At 40.8% G+C, this 18,131-nt stretch overlaps 1 protein-coding gene across 10 annotated transcripts in view; it reads right to left on the bottom strand.

Annotated features, from left to right (window-relative positions):
* The window catches only part of NCOA3 (nuclear receptor coactivator 3), a 162,389-nt gene that overhangs the window by 129,344 nt on the left and 14,914 nt on the right, over nt 1-18,131 (bottom strand). For 9 of the 10 annotated variants that reach the window (XM_039498864.1, XM_039498862.1, XM_039498861.1 and 6 more), the window contains exon 2: nt 11,886-11,963. The gene's annotated coding sequence lies outside the window, so the exon portion shown is untranslated. Of the gene's footprint in view, nt 1-11,885; nt 11,964-17,301; nt 17,412-18,131 lie in introns of those variants that run through there. The other variant, XM_039498866.1, reaches the window with a different exon arrangement.

Genomic DNA, 18,131 nt, shown 5'->3' with positions numbered 1-18,131 from the left:
TTGTTGCTAAATTAAGTGATACTTAAATATAATTACTTTTAATCCATAGTGATCATCATGTATCTAGTTTAACAAACCGTTTGCATAAAGCAGCAAAAAGACGATTAACTGTATTATCTGTTGGGCGTTGATATTTTGTTAAACAAAATCCACTCTCTAAGCTATGAGCGATGAGTGACCTTGAGGCAGCTGTGAAGGCAGTTGCCATAGCAACACACCACAAAGGTGGTTCATCCTCAGGGAAAACACCAACTTGGTGCATCGTGTTACTGATACAATAAACAGGTATACAGTAGCTGTACGGATGCATTAATATACAGTGTAATATTTTAAGATTAAAACATTTATACGTAATGGCTATCACTTTGTTCCCAAAGCATTCATTTCTATTATCTGTGAGTGGAAGTAACTACTTCCGTAAAGATAATGGGAAGTGGGTGGCCACATGACCAAAGTCAGGTTATTCTGGAGCTCTCCACAAGGAACTGAGTTATGTCCCAAGCAGGCACCTTACTCCCCAGAGTCATCAGGTGCCAAAAAACATTCCAGAGGTAACATATCACTTTTGAATGAATTGCTTCAGCCAATGCACCAGGAGTATCCTTAGACAGAAGCTGGACTAATGAAAGGCCTCTGAAAAGGGAAACGATCTCCCCACCTATCCCTCAGCCCCTTAAATAAAGCCAGCATGACCAACTTGTTTTGAATATTAGAGTCATAAAACCACTTTTCCTCCTTTGCCATATCGTGAAGTTGTTACCATTTCCCCCCATAGGTTTTATTCCTGAGACCTTTCTAGACACTAGAGGATCACAGGTTAATCTTTCATAGAAAGAAACAGTGGTCCCCAACGTGGTGCCTGTGGGCGCCATGGCGCCCACCGGGGCATTTATGTGTGCCCGCCTAGTGCCCAGCAGGGGAGAGAGGCCGCATCCCCATGCCTGCCGGGGACAAAGAACTCCAGGGCTGCAGGGGCCGCTGTTCTCGATCCCTGGCAGGTGCGGGGCTGCGGCTTAAGCCGGAGAGAAGCCTCGGCCCCATGCCTGCTGGGGACAGAGAACTCTGGGGCTGCAGGCTGCGTGCGCCAGTGTTCTCTGTCCCTGGCAGGCATGGGGCCCAGGCTTCTCTCCGGCTTCTCCGGGGCTGCAGGCACCGGTGTTCTCTGTCCCTGGCAGGGGCGGGGCCACAGCTTAAGCTGTAGAGAAACTGCGGCCCTGCACCTGCCGGGGACAGAGAACTCCGGGGCTGCAAGCTTCATTCTATGTTAAAGAAAGAATAATAAATATATTTGAACCAGCAGTTCAACAATGTTTTATTTTAAAATAAGATGAAAACTGCTTATGATATTTATTTTGTAAAAACTCCTTAATTTTTCTTACAGGTAGATAAAGAGCAAATTCACACGGTAAGGTGAGAGTAACTGCCGATTTAATTATTACCCTTTTTATCTTATGGATTCATATATTATGTAATATTAAATATGATGTTTTTGTATTACTTACTGTACAAATACAAAATAAGCTTTGAAAAATTATCAGATAATACACACACTTCTGAAAACATGAATGTGCTACTGGCCACAAAAAGGTTGGGGACCACTGGAACAAAAAAAAGATATAGAATCTTTTACTGTGGTATGCAAACTAGTGCATTTTTTGTGAAATTGTAAAAAGCCTATTTACATTGTGTTAGGGCAATATGATTTAACAACATGAGACTTGAGTATTAGTATTTCAGCTTAGGGAAAAAAACTCTGAAGTATGGATCTACTCTGAAGAATGAGTCTGCTGAAGTGGCATTGTGAGGTTCCATGTTTGTCTGACTCCAGATCAAAATTTGCTCATTTTAACCGTTTTTCTAACCATCAACCCTACAAACTCCCTGTGGGACTTGGGCATCAATTTGTGCTGTATCACTTATTCTTAGTAAGAAATTCTGCAGGCCAGAAGATTCTATTATACCTGTGCAATCCTATTGTCCTAAGTTGAGTTTCACAAATGTAACTGTCAAAATTCTACTTAGAACTAAACAAGTCTGTTGAGGCGCAAACAGAAGGAACTCCTAGCTTTTGTGAGCCCTGCAAAAAGAGAAAAGTAATAAGACTGTTACCAACGTCCTCAGATACAGTTTACTCCCATTTATCCAAAACCCTAACCATCTCATTACCTGAATCCCTTCCTTGTCCCCCACCATGAGACACATGCCACATTATGTACCAATTAGCACATTAGCAGCAATTTTTAAAAAATTGCCAGTTCAGTAATTGCTGATTGTCTCACTGCTAAAGTGGGACTGTTCTTACTGTGGTCTGTGAATGCTGAATGGGGGGTGTTGGCCTGGGAGGACGATCTGCATTGGGGGATGGGAGACTGGCTGTAGAGAGAATACCTGAGCATGTAACCTGAGAACCCAGGAAGGGGTTAGAGGCCAGGTGACACCTCTGCCCTGGAAGCTGAACAATGGCTGAAGAGTGAGAGGAGCTTCAGGAGGTGGCTGGGGAATGGAGGGAAGCACAGACAGGGCTCTGACCCCCCAAGGGGGCTATGATGCTCCTGGGACCCCAAAGATGGACCTAACTGGGGAGGATCCTGTTGTCTGTGCCTGCAAAACCTGTTTTGGACTGTGTTCCTGTTGTCTAAATAAACCTTCTGTTTTACTGGCTGGCTGAGAGTCATGGCGAATCGCAGGAAGACAGGGGTGCAGGGCCCTGACTCCCCCACACTCCGTGACAAGCAGCTACTCAGGAACAGCATAAAAATCAGGCAGTTTAAGGCATGTCTCTGAATACATGAATTTAAGTTGACAAAACACCCCATTCTCAATAATGAGCAGAAACCAAGAATATTAAAGTGCACTGACAACAGGGAGTGGATTGTACATGTGGTCCAAAAGTTCTGCATCAGCAATGCCACAGTATGCAATAGTCACAGTGCATGAGAAGTTGAGAGAGCGTATGCCTCTATTATGGATCACCCAGATGATCCCAGTCACTGCAAGAATATGAGGGGCAAAGACGAGGCACTTGGTTTATTCAAAATAGGTTGACAAACAGGTGTTCCGTTAACTATATTAAAGCAAAAAGCTATCCATTTCCATCAAAATATTAATGGTGTGGACACCGCTTTTGGTAGCGGTGAGAAATGGCTAAGTCATTTCAAGAAGCAGCATGATATAAGTCAGCTGTCTGTTGCTGATTAACTGTTGTCTTCCTGCATGGCAAACATAGCCCCATTTAGAAAAATAGTGTGTGAACGGATGCAGTTAGAGAGGGTCTGAAGGCTGACCAGATCTATGACGAGGTCAAAGCAGACATTCTGGAAAATGCTTTCAGAAGACACTTGCATGTTGGTCTGAGAAGTTCATCCCTGGTTTGAAAAAGAACAGACTTAATGTGTTGTACAAATGACACAGGAATACACGGTCTAAAGCTGCTTGTGATCAGCAAGTCCAGGTGTCCCCGATGCTTCAGATGCATATATTTCCTGTGTCCCACACTACACAAAGTCAATTGGTGAATGCCACCATTTTTTTTAACATTGGTTCCACTCCAACTTTGTCCTAGCTGTCGGAATGGGTTTGTGGTCATTAGACCTCCCACAGCATGATAGTCTCTTTATAGACAATGATTCTGATCAGCTCATTTCAGCTGATGGTGTCTAGTGTTTATTTTTGCCTACTAACATCAAAACTCCAACCTATAGATCAAGGAACATTAGCAATCCTTGGACATTTGTACAGGGCTAACCTGTCGGCTAACGTCCTCACCACACACATGCTACTGACCCTCACAGATTAAATTAAGATGCTAACAATAAAAGGTGACTGCTGTCTATTGGCTGAATTGTGGTCCAGGCTTCAGCATGAAACAGCCAGGTGTTGGGGGAGAAAAAAGGTCCTACATGAACCCAAGGCTGAGCTGGTTAGAGTTTCCCAGGAAATTAAGGAAACAAGATGCCCTGCATGCAATTGCTGAGCAGACAAGTTGGGAAACAAAGGCTGTCCAGGAATAGGAGGGGCTGTGATACTCAGGATGAAGGTTATGGTGAGCTGTTGTGAATATTCAAGATCAACACAGAATTAGTGGACTCAGCTGAAGAGGATAAGGAGTCACCAAAGGTAGCAGGACCTTCGGATCAGGTACTGACAGCCTCTGAACCAGTTGCTGTACTTAATAGGTTTTTAACTTGGGATGGAGAGTCCGAACACTGACTACATGCACACCTTGCTCCTCTGAAAGTTATGCATGCAGGCAACAGAAAATTAAATAGCACAATAAAAAGAAAGCTGCTATAACAGAGTTCTTTGCCATATTGTAGCTGATTACTGTGATTGCTTTGTGCAAGCTAGTATTCTCTAGCAAAGTTCACATTTGTCTACTTTTCAATAAAGGTGCATTTTACAATAAATTACTGTGTAGTCTGACATCTTACTTGTGTTTCCCACACTCCTTATTCAATTCCCTCTCGATTATCCAAACACCCTATTATCCAACTAAAATCCATATCCTGCCATGCTATTTGGATAAATGGGAGTACACTGGATAATTGAATACCTGTTGAGTAAGGCTGTACACTGGTTACCTAGTCTTTCTACAGCAGAATTGAATTCCTAAGTAAGTCTAATGGAAAAAGGATCAGGTTTCATTTCGTCTGTTTAAAAATCATATGCTCATTTAATAAGTTTCGTGGAGTGTGTTTTGGTTTTTTCCTTTTTTTAAACTTCACTTACAGCAAGACCTCCCTATCTTTCTTCAATCTGAAAAAAGAGACTATTACATTCATCAGCAGTCAGTTTTATCTAACAGCATGAAAACAGTGATTAAAAACCCAAATTTTAGCAGCAGCACTAAAGTACGTTTCTGGAATCAATTCAATTTCAGTAATTCTCATTTATATGAATTAACAGAATTACCCACCTGTTTTCATCCTACAGTAATCTCATGGACAGACAGGTTTAATTGCATTAGTTGCCAAAAAACATTTACTGTCACAGCCAAACTTGGTTACTAAGAAAAGTAAAATTTGCTAGTCCATCCACTGAGATTTTAAATGCTAACACTTTAGTGAAGCCATAAGGAATTCTCTCATTCTTAAGATTCCTAAAGCATGCTGTAGAAGTTGAGAAATTTCAAGGCCATTATAGGCACTAGTAATTCACATTGCCATGTAGTAATCCCATGTGATTCCCAGTCCCAGCCTCTTGATTGTGAGACTGGTGGGCCTGGGAGCGTTGGAAGTAACTCCATCTCCTTTCCTCTACCTAAGAGGGTAAAGTATGCATCCTCATGCTGATCCACAGCAAGCTCAGCTGATTAACTTGCATTGACTTGATTTAACATGAGTCCTATCCATGCTGTAGCTAGGACAGTAGCCGAAACCTGGGATTTAAAACTCTGATGATTGTGTGGCAAGAAAACATAGAATCATAGAATCTCAGGGTTGGAAGGGACCTCAGGTGGTCATCTAGTCCAACCCCCTGCTCAAAGCAGGATCAAACCCGACTAAATCATCCCAGCCAAGGCTTTATCAAGCCTGACCTTAAAAACCTCTAAGGAAGGAGATTCCACCACCTCCCTAGGTAACCCATTCCAGTGCTTCACCACTCTACTAGTGAAAAAGTTTTTCCTAATGTCCAACCTAAACCTCCCCCTCTGCAACTTGAGACCATTACTCCTTGTTCTGTCATCTTCTACCACTGAGAACAGTCTAGATCCATCCTCTTTGGAACCCCCTTTCAGGTAGTTGAAAGCAGCTATCAAATCCCCCCTCATTCTTCTCTTCTGCAGGCTAAACAATCTCAGTTCCCTCAGCCTCTCTTCATAAGTCATGTGCTCCAGCCCCCTAATCATTTTTGTTGCCCTCTGCTGGATTTTTGTTGCCCTCCGCTGGTGTTGAAGGAGGTTGAATACAATGTAGAACTCCAAAATTCCTTCCAGGGTAAGAAACGCCTCAACATGATTTGACAGTAAAGTTGCAACCTGTTCCTTAAAGTTAGATCGAAGCATATACCTCAACATGAAACACTACCATCATGATTCCTTTCAAACATGGGAATCTTTGGATACCGAATGCAGTTAGTGGTTTTTGCATCTTATCCTACCCATTTTATTCCCTAATCTTATAAAATAGGTCTTGAAAAAGTTACCTGAGCGATACAAGCAAGACAGAAACTTGTAGAGCCTGCTTTGTTATTCATAGCTCTGTTGGACTCAAAATGACTTTTACATTTGTAATCAAAATTTTCAAAATCAAAATCCCCTGCACAGGTATCATTTGTCTATGAAAAGTCAAGTTTGCCAGAATGTCTTAGACCTGCACATTTACCTGGGAGCACTCCTACTTACCATTGGCAAGTAAGCCTTGTTAAAAACAAGTAGTGGAGGCAGCAACATCTGTAGTTAAGGCTGCCTAATGTTTTCTATTGTAAGATGGTGTTTTCAATTGCTTATAACTCTGGCAAACTTTGAAAATTTCAACCCAAATGTTGAATGTCCGGCATCTGCCTCAGGCTGAATATTTTCAAAAACCCTCAGCAAGAGTGGTTCAGCCATTTCCAAGAGCGAGATTAAGGACCAACATTATTCAGTTCATGTTAACAAATGCATTGTAAGAATCCGAGACACTAATACCTCCATGCTTTGGAGCAGGGACATGAAATTTGGGAAGGGGGTCAGGAATAGGCATCTTGCAGTCCTCTGAAACAGAGCCCAAATTTGGGCTCAAGTTATGGGTCTTTGAAAAGTTGTTTGAACGTGCTCTGTAGAGAATTAAGAGTTTGGAGAATTCAGCAGCCAGGTATTCTGTCCATACAGAGCATGCTCCAGCCCTGCACAGCTCCTATGTATGAATTGACTGCACAAGCACAATCCCCATAGAGCAATGGAGCACATTCTGTGTAAGGCTGAGAAGGACCCTCCTTGCAATGGCTGTACTGGGTTACTGTGGTACTAGACACCAGAAGTGAGAGGAGGGACACGGGCTTCCCAGGGTCTCAATGTATCTCCTACTGGCACCCAGCTGAAAAAGAAAGCAGCCTGATGTAGAATGCAGAAGTGAGGGGATTGAAAAGAAGCAGAGGAATTGTGGGGTGGGGGGGGAGGAGAATATAGGCAGAAGGTTCTAAATCACTAGAGCACACTCCCCTCTAGATCCTGGAACTGAACCCAAGAGTCTTGAATCTCTACACTCTCCCCTCTGATCAGCAAATAGCTGTGAATCCCATCCAATGGCCCAAACCCTGCAGATGACCAAAGCTGGGGGGTCACTATGGTTCCACATGGTGGAATTTGTTTTCTGGGTTGTTGTTTTTCCCCCAGTTTGCTTTTGAAAAAAAAAAAAAAAAAAGCTAGTAAATTGGAATCTTAACATTCTCAAATCTTTCTGGATATAAAGATCAATCACATGCAAAAGCAAGGGACTGGGAGTGAAGAGAGATTTGGAACAGATTGACTGGGATAGGGAGTCTGGAATTTGCTGGGCAATGGGAGTGGGTTGAAAAGCCTGAGGAGTGGACTAACTAGATGAGGAGAATGAGACTGGTATGAGGAGCCAGGTGTAGGCAAGAAACAGGGACTGGCTGGAGGGAAAGGGGGGGGGGGGAAGGATCACACTCAGGGGAATGGACAGAAGAATGTGTCCTCTAGAGCACGCTCTCCTCCAGAGTCTGAAATGGAACCCCCCCGCCCCACCACAATCATTCCTTCACTGTCAGCAAGTATCTGTGAAACCCACTGGCAAAATAGCCACCCCCCCTCTAGTGCTAATTCATAGACGATAATTTACTACAGCTACCAGTTACTCCTTTAACTCAAGTGTACAGGTCTCCACAATGGGCTAAAGGTTTCAACCCTGCTGATGACCCCCATGGGTGTCAATATGGTATCACATAATGGATTTTTTTTTTTGAGTTTGCTCAATGTGATAATGGAATTAAAGATCATAATGCATAAAGGGGCAAATTAAGGTTGTACAGGCAACCTTAATTCTGGCATTTACTAACTTGAATGCTGACTTTGCAAACAGCATTCTGTTAACGTAGGGGTTTGTGTAATACATGCAAGCTCAGCTACACTGAATATTCAGGTGATTGCTTTTGACTGAAGATATCTGCATGAAGGCTAGAGTGACTATTCCTTGCAACTTTCTCTGCACTTTACTTTTTAGAAGTGAGGACAGTCTCATCTGTTCTTCATCTGAGGGTTTAACTTTTAAAGAACTGGAGTTCTTTAAAGTACCAGTTCAACTGAAAGGAATAACTTAAGACATTTATATAATCAAATGACAGTCTGCTCAACTGAAAGCTTACTACTTCTCTTAATTTAAAAAGTTATACCACCACAAATGAGACACCCACCATAGTCTCACAACTGAGCTCATTCGCTCATGTTTCCAGAAAAAAGAATCCTCCTATTAAGAGGGGATAAGCAGATACTTCTGGACAAGTACAGAGAAAAGTGAACTAGTACTCATTTATATAAAAAGAGATCTAGCAAAACTTAAGCTGCCCCATAAGTGTTAGGTCATCCTCAAAACGAAGAAAAAAAATAGATGTCATTCACTACCGTTTGCTCAAGCATGCATTTAAGTACAGACCAATATTATTTCAAGTCTCACTAGTAAGTTATTTTCTGAGAATTCACTTCATTACTTTTTTTTTTTTTTTAATCAGATCAGTATTCAACAGCAGAACATTTGCTAGCTAGCTAGCATTTCTGCTATCAGACGCCTCCTGAAAACTCAGGAAGGAAAGAATTTTTTCCTCACAGCCAGAAGCTACTCACTGAATCATGTACGTAGCTTGCTTGTGGAAAAGAAGAGTAGTACTTCCAAATATAATTAGAAGTTAATTTGTGAGTAAAATACTGTCCCAAAATCCACAATTAACTCATTAGAAGTGTTTTAAACTAATATTTACACTGCAAAAAGCAAGCTATAAAAACAATTCTTGAGGGACAAAAAATGATGTCTCCTAAAATAGGATTTGGCAAACTAGTATGGTTAATCTATGCCAGTGGTCCCCAACCTTTTTGTGACCAGTAGCACATTCATGTTTTCAGAAGAGTGTGGCGGGCACCAACAATTTTTCAAGGCTTATTTTGTATTTGTACATTAATACAAAAAACATTTAAATATTACATAGTATATGAATCCAGAGAGAAGAGAGAAGCCGGAGAAAAGCCACGAGGACAGAGAACACTGGTGCCCGCAGCCCTGGATTCTCTTCTCTGCTGGGCACTAGGTGGGCCCCACACCTTCCGGGGACCGAGAACACCAGCGCCTGCAGCCCTAGAGTTCTCTGTCCTCAGCAGGCGCGGGGCCTCAGCTTCTCTCCGGCTTAAGCCGCGCCCCCGCACCTGCCAGGGAAAGAGAACATCAGTGCCCGCAGCCTGCAGCCCCAGAGTTCTCTGTCCCTGGCAGGCGTGGGGCCACAGCTTCTCTCCCCTGCTGGGAACTAGGCAGGCCCCGCACCTGCCAGGAACAGAGAACACCGCACCCACAGCCTGAGTTCTCTGTCCCCAGCAGGTCCATTGCTGGGCACTAGGTGGGCGCACATAAATGCCCTGGCGGGCGCCATGGCACCCACAGGCACCATGTTGGGGACCACTGATCTATGCAAACACACTGGAATCTTAAGTACTAGAACACACAAAACTAGTGTTGTTGTAACAATTGAAAGTGCTGTTAATATTGTACCTGTGCTCTTTTCAGTCCTCCATCCTGCTTTGTGGCATTGGATGGCTAGTTTAGACCTCACAAATTAAATGATTTTTTCAGTATAAAAGCTCAATGAACAAACCACTGAGGACTTTTCTACAGTAGAATTTAGCATCTGTCAGAAAACATGTTTTACATGCTAATCTGAGTGTTTGGAGTGTATAACTCTCGGGACAGATAGACTGGACACTACATATTTGGCTTAACCTCAGAACAAACTTGATACAGAAGTGTATCAGCTAAATATAGTGAAGACATGCCTGTATAGTCTTGTCTTCACTAGCAAGAGAGGTGTTTTCTTACCATATGTTACCTATCACACAGCAACTAAAATGGTAAAATCCTAGCAAAGACAAAGCAGTCTGCAGTTTCAATGTGTGTTGGCAGATAAACCATACGCTCCACTGGTACAGCAGAATAATTGACCCAGAGAACCTTATAATAAGGTGACTCCAACTGGGTGCCCCCTGCAGCATAACAGGTGTGCCCTACTTCAGTTGTGCTCTTGGCTAGACCAAGGGAAAATCTCTCTCACTATTCGAGTCAAAGACCCACCTATGGGCAAGACTTATTCATGCAGGTGCGCAGTAATCCTGAGAACCCTAATGATCAAACCCAGTTTTCCATTTCTGTAGTAAACATTTTAAGACAGCAATTTTCCATTTCCCTCTCCAAAGGGATCACTTCCAGAACACCCACCCATGAGTCCACCAGCATTTGGTTCTCAGTTCTTTTCTGTGCTTGTTCCAGGACTCCGTTCTCCAGGCCATCCATCTGAGTAACCAGTCTCAACTTCTATCCAAACAGTCCAGGCTCTATTTTTTCCAGCGTTCAGCAGTTGCTCAGGATGATCAGTAAGCTAATCTGCCCTCCTGCCCCTGGATCTCCTAATAATGCCTCACTATTCACAATGAGGTCCTGCAGACCTTCCCACTCTCTGCAGCTTCCCTGTCTATCCTAGGCAGCTCTCAGTCACCCCCTTCCTTGCGCCTCACATGCTGGCTCACCCAGCCTCCTCCCTTGTAAGATTCATGTGCCTTCTTCTAAGCCCAATTAGGAGGCAACTAATCAATCACAGGTGCACTAGACCAAGCTCCCTCTTAAAGAAGCCAGTTACCCTGTGACACCTCAACTAATCCAACAGCTCCTCCAACCCAAAATGTTAAGCATTTTGCCTCAGATAGGTTAAAAAAAAGTAACAAAACAATCCCCAAAACTAGGTTTAAACATTTAAGGGGAACAGGAAGTCTTTGGAAACAGTGGCTTCATATAAAAGTTTCAGTTCAACATGTGCATGTTACAATATAATATTCATACCCATTTACTTGGGTAATGGGAAATTATAAAAAAACTTCTATAATTATCTTGTCAGTCAAAAGTTGCTTTGTTAGGGTAAGGACTTTTCTATATGTGAAAGCTGCATAGGTTGAACTAAAGGCTGATTTCAAAGCCAATTTAGTTGAACAAGTGAAGGTGGTCATGTGGCCAGTTTAAGACAGGATTGTTTCAATTTTTCTTAAGTCAATTAGGAACAGGTTTAATCTGAACCCAAATAAGTGTCTAAAGATAGGTTTACAACAGTTTAAATTTAAAAGTTGTTAAAACTAATGCAACTTGTATTTAGTCATGTGCTAAAAGAAGGATGTATGAGAGAGCCTTCTATCATCTTTTACTCAGTGAAATGCTATCAACAAAGACTAGGCACTTGCATGAAGCCTGGTGGTCACCTCACACAATTACTCTACATGGGGCTGTTGCCTTGGGAATACAATAGGCCTAGGCCTCCTAAACTCAGGAAGTGTTAGAATGCTCTAGAATAGAACATGAAAAAAAGACATTAAGAAAATGAGAGGGGGGACACTTGACAGCTTGGGGTGGGTATGGCCAAACCCTTTTCACTGGTGCCTGGAGAGACTGCTTTTAAAAGATCTCATATTAAGATTTAATAAAATTTGAAGTCACTTGGGCAAAAAGTAATATACTCACTCCTCACTGGCCTTCTTCCTCATATTTTACAAAGCATTATGTAAATTTCCATTGCTCTATTAAATTCCCTCTTCAAAAGGGCATTAAGAATATCTGCTTGTTCACTTACATAACTTTTAAAGTTACTAGTAATGCAATTACACAGACATATGCACTGGAATTAGTGTTTCATAGACAGAACTTTACCTGCTTTTTTGATGTTCAGAAATAGTGTAGTGGTAGCTTTCTAAAAACTGGTCTTCTCAAAATACTTTTCATGGAGTGCTGAAACAAACCAAGACGACAACCGTTAGTATTTCCAAGCCAGCCAAAAGTCTTATTTTGAAAGACAGTCCAGCATGCCACAGGCTTACTCAGCTCCAGAATGTATTTTTAAAATGAACTTATTAGGAATTCATTTCTAAGGAATACAAAAATGAACTTTACAAAAAAGTATTTTATGCAGAACCACTGAAGAAATTCAGTGTTCAATACATTTCAGTCTGATTTCAAGTGTTCTGCAGTATTCTAGTAAATAGATATAGAATTGAAGTAAAATTCAAATAGGAATCTTCATTCAAATGAGTGGAGTTGTTTTTCAGTAAGACTCTTGCACACCTTAACTTTGATATATACAGTTTAGCATTTTAGGATTTGTAATTACTACATTTTAAGAAAGTTAGATTAAAGATATTAAATAGCACAAGAGAGAGGTCTAAAAAAAAAGTTTCACATGATAAAACAGGCAAGAAACCTAGGTGTTATATATACCTCCATGAGCCCTGCTCAAGGCCTGGAGGCATATGCTCCAGAAGCAGGTGAAGCCACTCTACTTTTGGAGTGGGAGTCTGTTCTAGACATGGTCAGACCTTGATTGTATTTATCAACTACAGAACATTTACTCTTGCCACTAATCCACACTTATGCAGTTTATATCTGACTTTTAGTGCTGAGTGAGCTCAATGTTTTCTAGCCACCACTAGCCCTCCCAGGCAGTTACAGTCTCAACTTATACAGCTGGCCGTATATTGGATCTAGCAGTTATGTCTGGAAGTTATAAGTCAAACTCGTCATGGACTGACCCATTACTGCCTGTATTTTGAAGTTGGGGTTTTGATAGCTTACATTAGCTTCAAAGAACAAGCTGATTGTCAGAGCCTTCTAGAAAACGAGTTTTGTTCTGACAGACTATTCTTGACTTGGTGGATTACAAAATGTTTATGCACCGTCCACTAAGTGGCCTGAAAGCATCCTCTTCTCTGGCTTTGTTCTCATAAGACACCTTCACATGTAAATAACCTGCGACAAGTTAAACAAGATTGTAGACAAGAGTCAGTGGAGGAAATCTTGAGCTGAGGCAGATCAATTGCAGAATAAAGATTTTTAAAAATTCTTATATTGTGGGTGCACAAAAAGGCAAAGAATAAATTCTTGTCCTTCTTGCAGACAGCTCAATAGCAACTTCTGTTCAATGTGCAGTTGTGGTCAAATAAAGGAAACAAGGTGTACTGTTACACAAGGAAAGGGCTAGTGAATAATACAGAGAATATTAAAATGCTGTTATACAAAAGTTAATGCTGTGGCCTAATCTGGAAAACTGTGGGCAGTACTGCTCACCCCATGTCCGAAAGGATATTTCAGAATTTAAGATGAGAAGGTAGACTAGGAACTTCTGGTCTCCTTGCCTCACAAGAGAAAAGGCAAAGGGACATTCAATGAAATTAAAAAAAAAAAAAAAATTGTGAAATTCATCAGGTAAGAAGAAAATCCTTTTTCCAAACAATGTGTAATTAATCTGTAACGTTTTTGGCCTAAATGAATTCAATATTCAAAAAGGAACTGGACATTTAGAGGGAATATCAACATCCAGAGTAATAACTGACAAAAACTGCATAAGGTTTAATCTCTTCCACTACAATGTTTAAAACAGTCTATTACTACAGATCTGGATGAGGCCTAATATGGCATCCTCCAAAGCATCTTGTGCTTCTAATGGACCTCAGGTCTATTCAGTACGGAAATTCCCTTTTTCTACACAAAATGTTGGGCAGCAGATTTGTTCTGGGTTAGTCAGATTAACCCACTGGTTAATCTAAACTACTTTTGCTCACCAGCTGGTCCTTTTTTCTTGAATGTATTACAGAACTGCCAATCAAATTTCCAGCTCTGCAATATAAAATCCTTCATGTTTTAAATTATAGTCTAGATTGACAATCTGGATGCCAAAAGGAAGAGAAAAAAGGGATAGCCCCAAACATGGGTATTTACACACTGCACAGATCCAATAATACTTTGTTTTTGTGTAATAATAATTCATTTCACCTATTAATTACAAGCATTGTTAATTAGGAACATAGTGTTAATAGGAAGTGTAAATGTACTTATGCCTTGCTCTCTATAAAACTCTGGCCAATCATGTCATCACTAACTGAGAAGCTTGAAATTCTACTCAGAGTGGAACTGCTGACCGAAATACCAATAGCATAAGCATGCCTGCATGTTATTAAAGGAACTAGCGGAAAATTTAACAGGCTGACATCCAGAATGTCTGCGGTCCCTTTTTCTATCTCTCTTCCTATAAGGCAGTTATAAGGCCAGGACCTCAAATCTATTTTTTGTGAATCTTGGAAAATTTCCACTGCTTAAGAGATCTATAAAACAAATTCTCAAAACTAAAGCCCAACCAGCTCTAGAATTCTGACTTGATAGAGCCCATAATTTAAACAAGTTTTGAGATAAAAGCATCACCAATAGCAATAAAAACCTAGAGAACTGAACCAAAATACACCACTACCTCGATATAACGCCACCCGATATAACATGAATTTGGATATAATGCGGCAAAGCATAGCTCGGGGCGGGGGCGGGGCTGCACACTCCGGTGGATCAAAGTAAATTCAATATAACACTTTCACCTATAATGCGATAAGTTTTTTTGGCTCCCAACAACAGTGTTATATCGAGGTAGAGGTGTATGAGAAACGTTACATAGCCATTTTGAAACACCACACCAGAGAGGGAAGTAGTAATTAGGGATTTAGTAATTTCATTTGAAGTCCAGATAAGTACAGTATATTTTGAAGGGCCTTTCAAAATGATTTCCAGACAAGCTATACATATGATCTAGAACCGTTGGAAGCTCACCAAGTTAGTACAGCTGTATACAGAAAACTAGATCTTGAATAAAGCAGACTGCTCAATACAATAAAAGTCTTCTAGTTCAACCCTAATGTCCTTCTTTCCCTTAATAAGGGCATATTCTTTATATTTATTAAACATAAGAGGGTAACTGTTCATAAAGAGCTGTTTTGGACTTCATTTCCCTGATTTGGAGCCATACTTTATCAATAATATCCAGGCCAATAAATTATATTTATATTAGCCCAAATAAAAAGATAAAAATAAAATCCTTTCTACTTAGTTATGTTCTTAAGAAAGCAGTTCCAGATGAGGAGTTTTAATTACAAACCAAGGTTTTTAAACAAGCCCAACTATAAATAGCTGTACATCATTGATTTACAAATGAAGAAAGCAGTATATCAATATACAACGCCATGTAACGTTCCTAGCATCTAAAGAGATGTTTAGGTTATGTTTCCTCCCTTTATTACTTAGATTTTATTTTTTTTGCTTTAAAAAGAAGGATGCTGTTTTAAAAATGTTATTCCCTAATTTAAACAAGACTACTTTTAGCCTGCTCAAAGTTATACATCTGCAATTATAGATTTTAAAAATTGATTCTGATTAAAATAGAAAGTTTTAAAGTTAGAGGATTGCACATATAGTAATCACCAAGTTATGTACATGCCAACACCAGGTGCTGAAAATACGCAAAGTACAATCTCCTTATTTTGCAGACTTCATAAGCTACATAAAAGTTGACAGCCTCCCAGATTAGATACAGCAAGAGCTTCAGTAAGATTCTGTATTTTGTTAAAAACACCATATTGAATGTAGGCATATAGTTGCTAAACAAAATGCACTATATTGAATGTAGTAGTGTACGATGACGGTAGGAGTTGGACTGCAATTGAGAGTCAGTAACAGTGATGCTATTGTGCTTTTGTGTTGTGTTTGAATTCAGATTGAAGAGTAAGAAGACAATAGTTTTTCCGCAGACACTCCATTGTGTTGCAAGGATAAATGCATTGGGAGGGGAAACAAGAGAAAGGATGCAGAATATTCAACATTTAAACATACATAATGGCAATGCATTTGTACCATTTACTTAAAAGTAAAAACTTAAGGCTGGAAAGGACCTCAAGAAGCTTTTCCTCTGAACTGGATGAAACCTTCTGTAACATTACTCCAATATGCAAGCACTACATAGAATTTGTCTCCCTGGTGTGGGAAGACTGCCCAAAAATACATCCCCAGATGTGTCAGACACATGTACGTGGGCATTCACAACAGGCAAGCCACCAACAAGATTCAAAACTATTTGATTTGGATCCCCTTGGTGAAAAAAAGCTATTAGGCTCAGCAAAATGCTTGAGAGAGAAATTGGAAAGGAGCAGCTGGAGAGCGCTGACTGAAACAAACCCTGTGCCATAGAAAAAAAAAAATAAGATAAACCACACACCCCCCCACCACCTCTCTTGCCCCCCCCCACAAGCTGATCCATTACAGCCCAAGTACCTTGCCGTAGTCTCTCCCATCCAAATCACACCAACTCATTCACAACAGTAAATCAAAAAGTAAACAGAATGAAACAAGCAAAACTTTGCACACTCTCTAAAGACAGCAAAGTCCACAACAAGCAGCTCAACACTGAAGAGCAACAATAGTCATAAAAACCCTGAATTGTGGGAAGCAACTATGTATCTAATGAACTATTATCACACTTTGGGAAAAAAGAGCATAGAAGTGGCTGCTTGACTAACTCTTGCATGGAGACAATGAAACACTCAGGTTGTGTGGACACACAGAAGTGGTTGCTCTGCTCAATTCCAGAGTTACCATCCCAATATCTTTACTCTGCTTAACCTACAAGCTATATGAGCAGGTTATAATGGTAGCATAGCACCAACATTAGAAGGAGAGCTGACTGATGACCAAGCTAATTTCTGCCCAGGATATTCACATGGTGGCCAAATTGTAAGCTTAAGTCAAATTATTGAAGATGGCTCCAAAACCAGCAAAAATAAAGAGGCTGTGTTTGTTAATCTGTGGGCTGCCTAAAACAGCAAACCATTGTGTATTTCTATTGATATTAGTAAAAATTTTGAGAAATGGCAAGATAGATTCTTGAGCATGGAAGTGTTCTGGACTATTTCTTTGTCAGGATGGATGGTCAGAAAAGTCTATAGCATACTCAATTGAATGGATTGCCCTAACGCTGTTTAATGTCTACACAAAAGTTAACCAGAAATCTTCTAACATGTAAAGATTCATTTATGCAGATAATCAGAAATCTTTGAGGACACTGAGCACATTCTAACTAGCTCCCTGAGTATACCTGGAAAATACTATTGCACTTCATTTCTGAATGCCAACCCTTGCAAGACATACGTGCATCTTCCACCTGCAACACTAGCAAGCCAAGCAAAAACTCCACATATCACAGGATGGTACAATCCTTGAGCACTACAGACATCAGGGTCACATTAGATAGAACACTGACATTCAAAGAGCACATCAAGAAGCTGAAAAAGAAAGTGAACTCCAGGAATTGTATACTTCAGCAACTGATCAATACAAAATGGGGAGCTGATCCCAAAACACACAGCAACCAGTCATGCTCCATGTTACTGAGTTGCAGAGTACCGTACCCCTGTATGGTCAAACTGAAGCCAGGTACACAAACTGATATTGAAATCAGTTCTGCAGGACTATCAGAGGGACTTTGAAGCCAACTCCCACATCATCACTATAGTACTTTGCCAGGATTGCTCCTCCATCAGCAAGGGAGGATGCCTTCAGTTTACATGCAGACAAATAAACCACCACACATACACGATCCAATACATCCACTGTGAGGACACATTCCACCATCTGAGAGGAGGAAGTCCTGAAAGTACTTCACCTCAGAAAAGTCTTTCCTCAAAATACAATGTGGAAAGCTACAGAGTAACAAAATGGAGAAAAATCATCCTGGAGAACCTGGTTCCTTCAGAACAATTCCCTGCAGGCACTAAACTAACAAAAACCACTTGTGTACTCTAAAAATCAAGCAAGAGCCGGGGTGGCAAAGACTGGGGACAATGAGACCAAAAGAAAGCTGAGGAACCCCAAATATGAATGTGGAAAGCTTAAGTAAACATTTGAATGTTGTTTGATGAAGTACCCCTTAACGTCCTGAACTCTTGAGGTGAGTGACTGGTGGTGGTGGTGGTGGAGGAGGATATGTAGTCCAACCCCCTGCACTTAGGCAGGACCGAGTAAGCCTAGATCATCCCTGACAACTATCTACATATTTCTTTTGAAAACTGGACAGTTAATAAAGTGTGCAGT

Source organism: Mauremys reevesii, linkage group 13, assembly GCF_016161935.1.
Source record: "Mauremys reevesii isolate NIE-2019 linkage group 13, ASM1616193v1, whole genome shotgun sequence".
Classification (NCBI taxonomy): domain Eukaryota; kingdom Metazoa; phylum Chordata; order Testudines; family Geoemydidae; genus Mauremys; species Mauremys reevesii.
The sequence above is the reverse complement of the archived record's forward strand: the minus strand, read 5'-3'. Positions and strand labels throughout refer to the sequence as shown.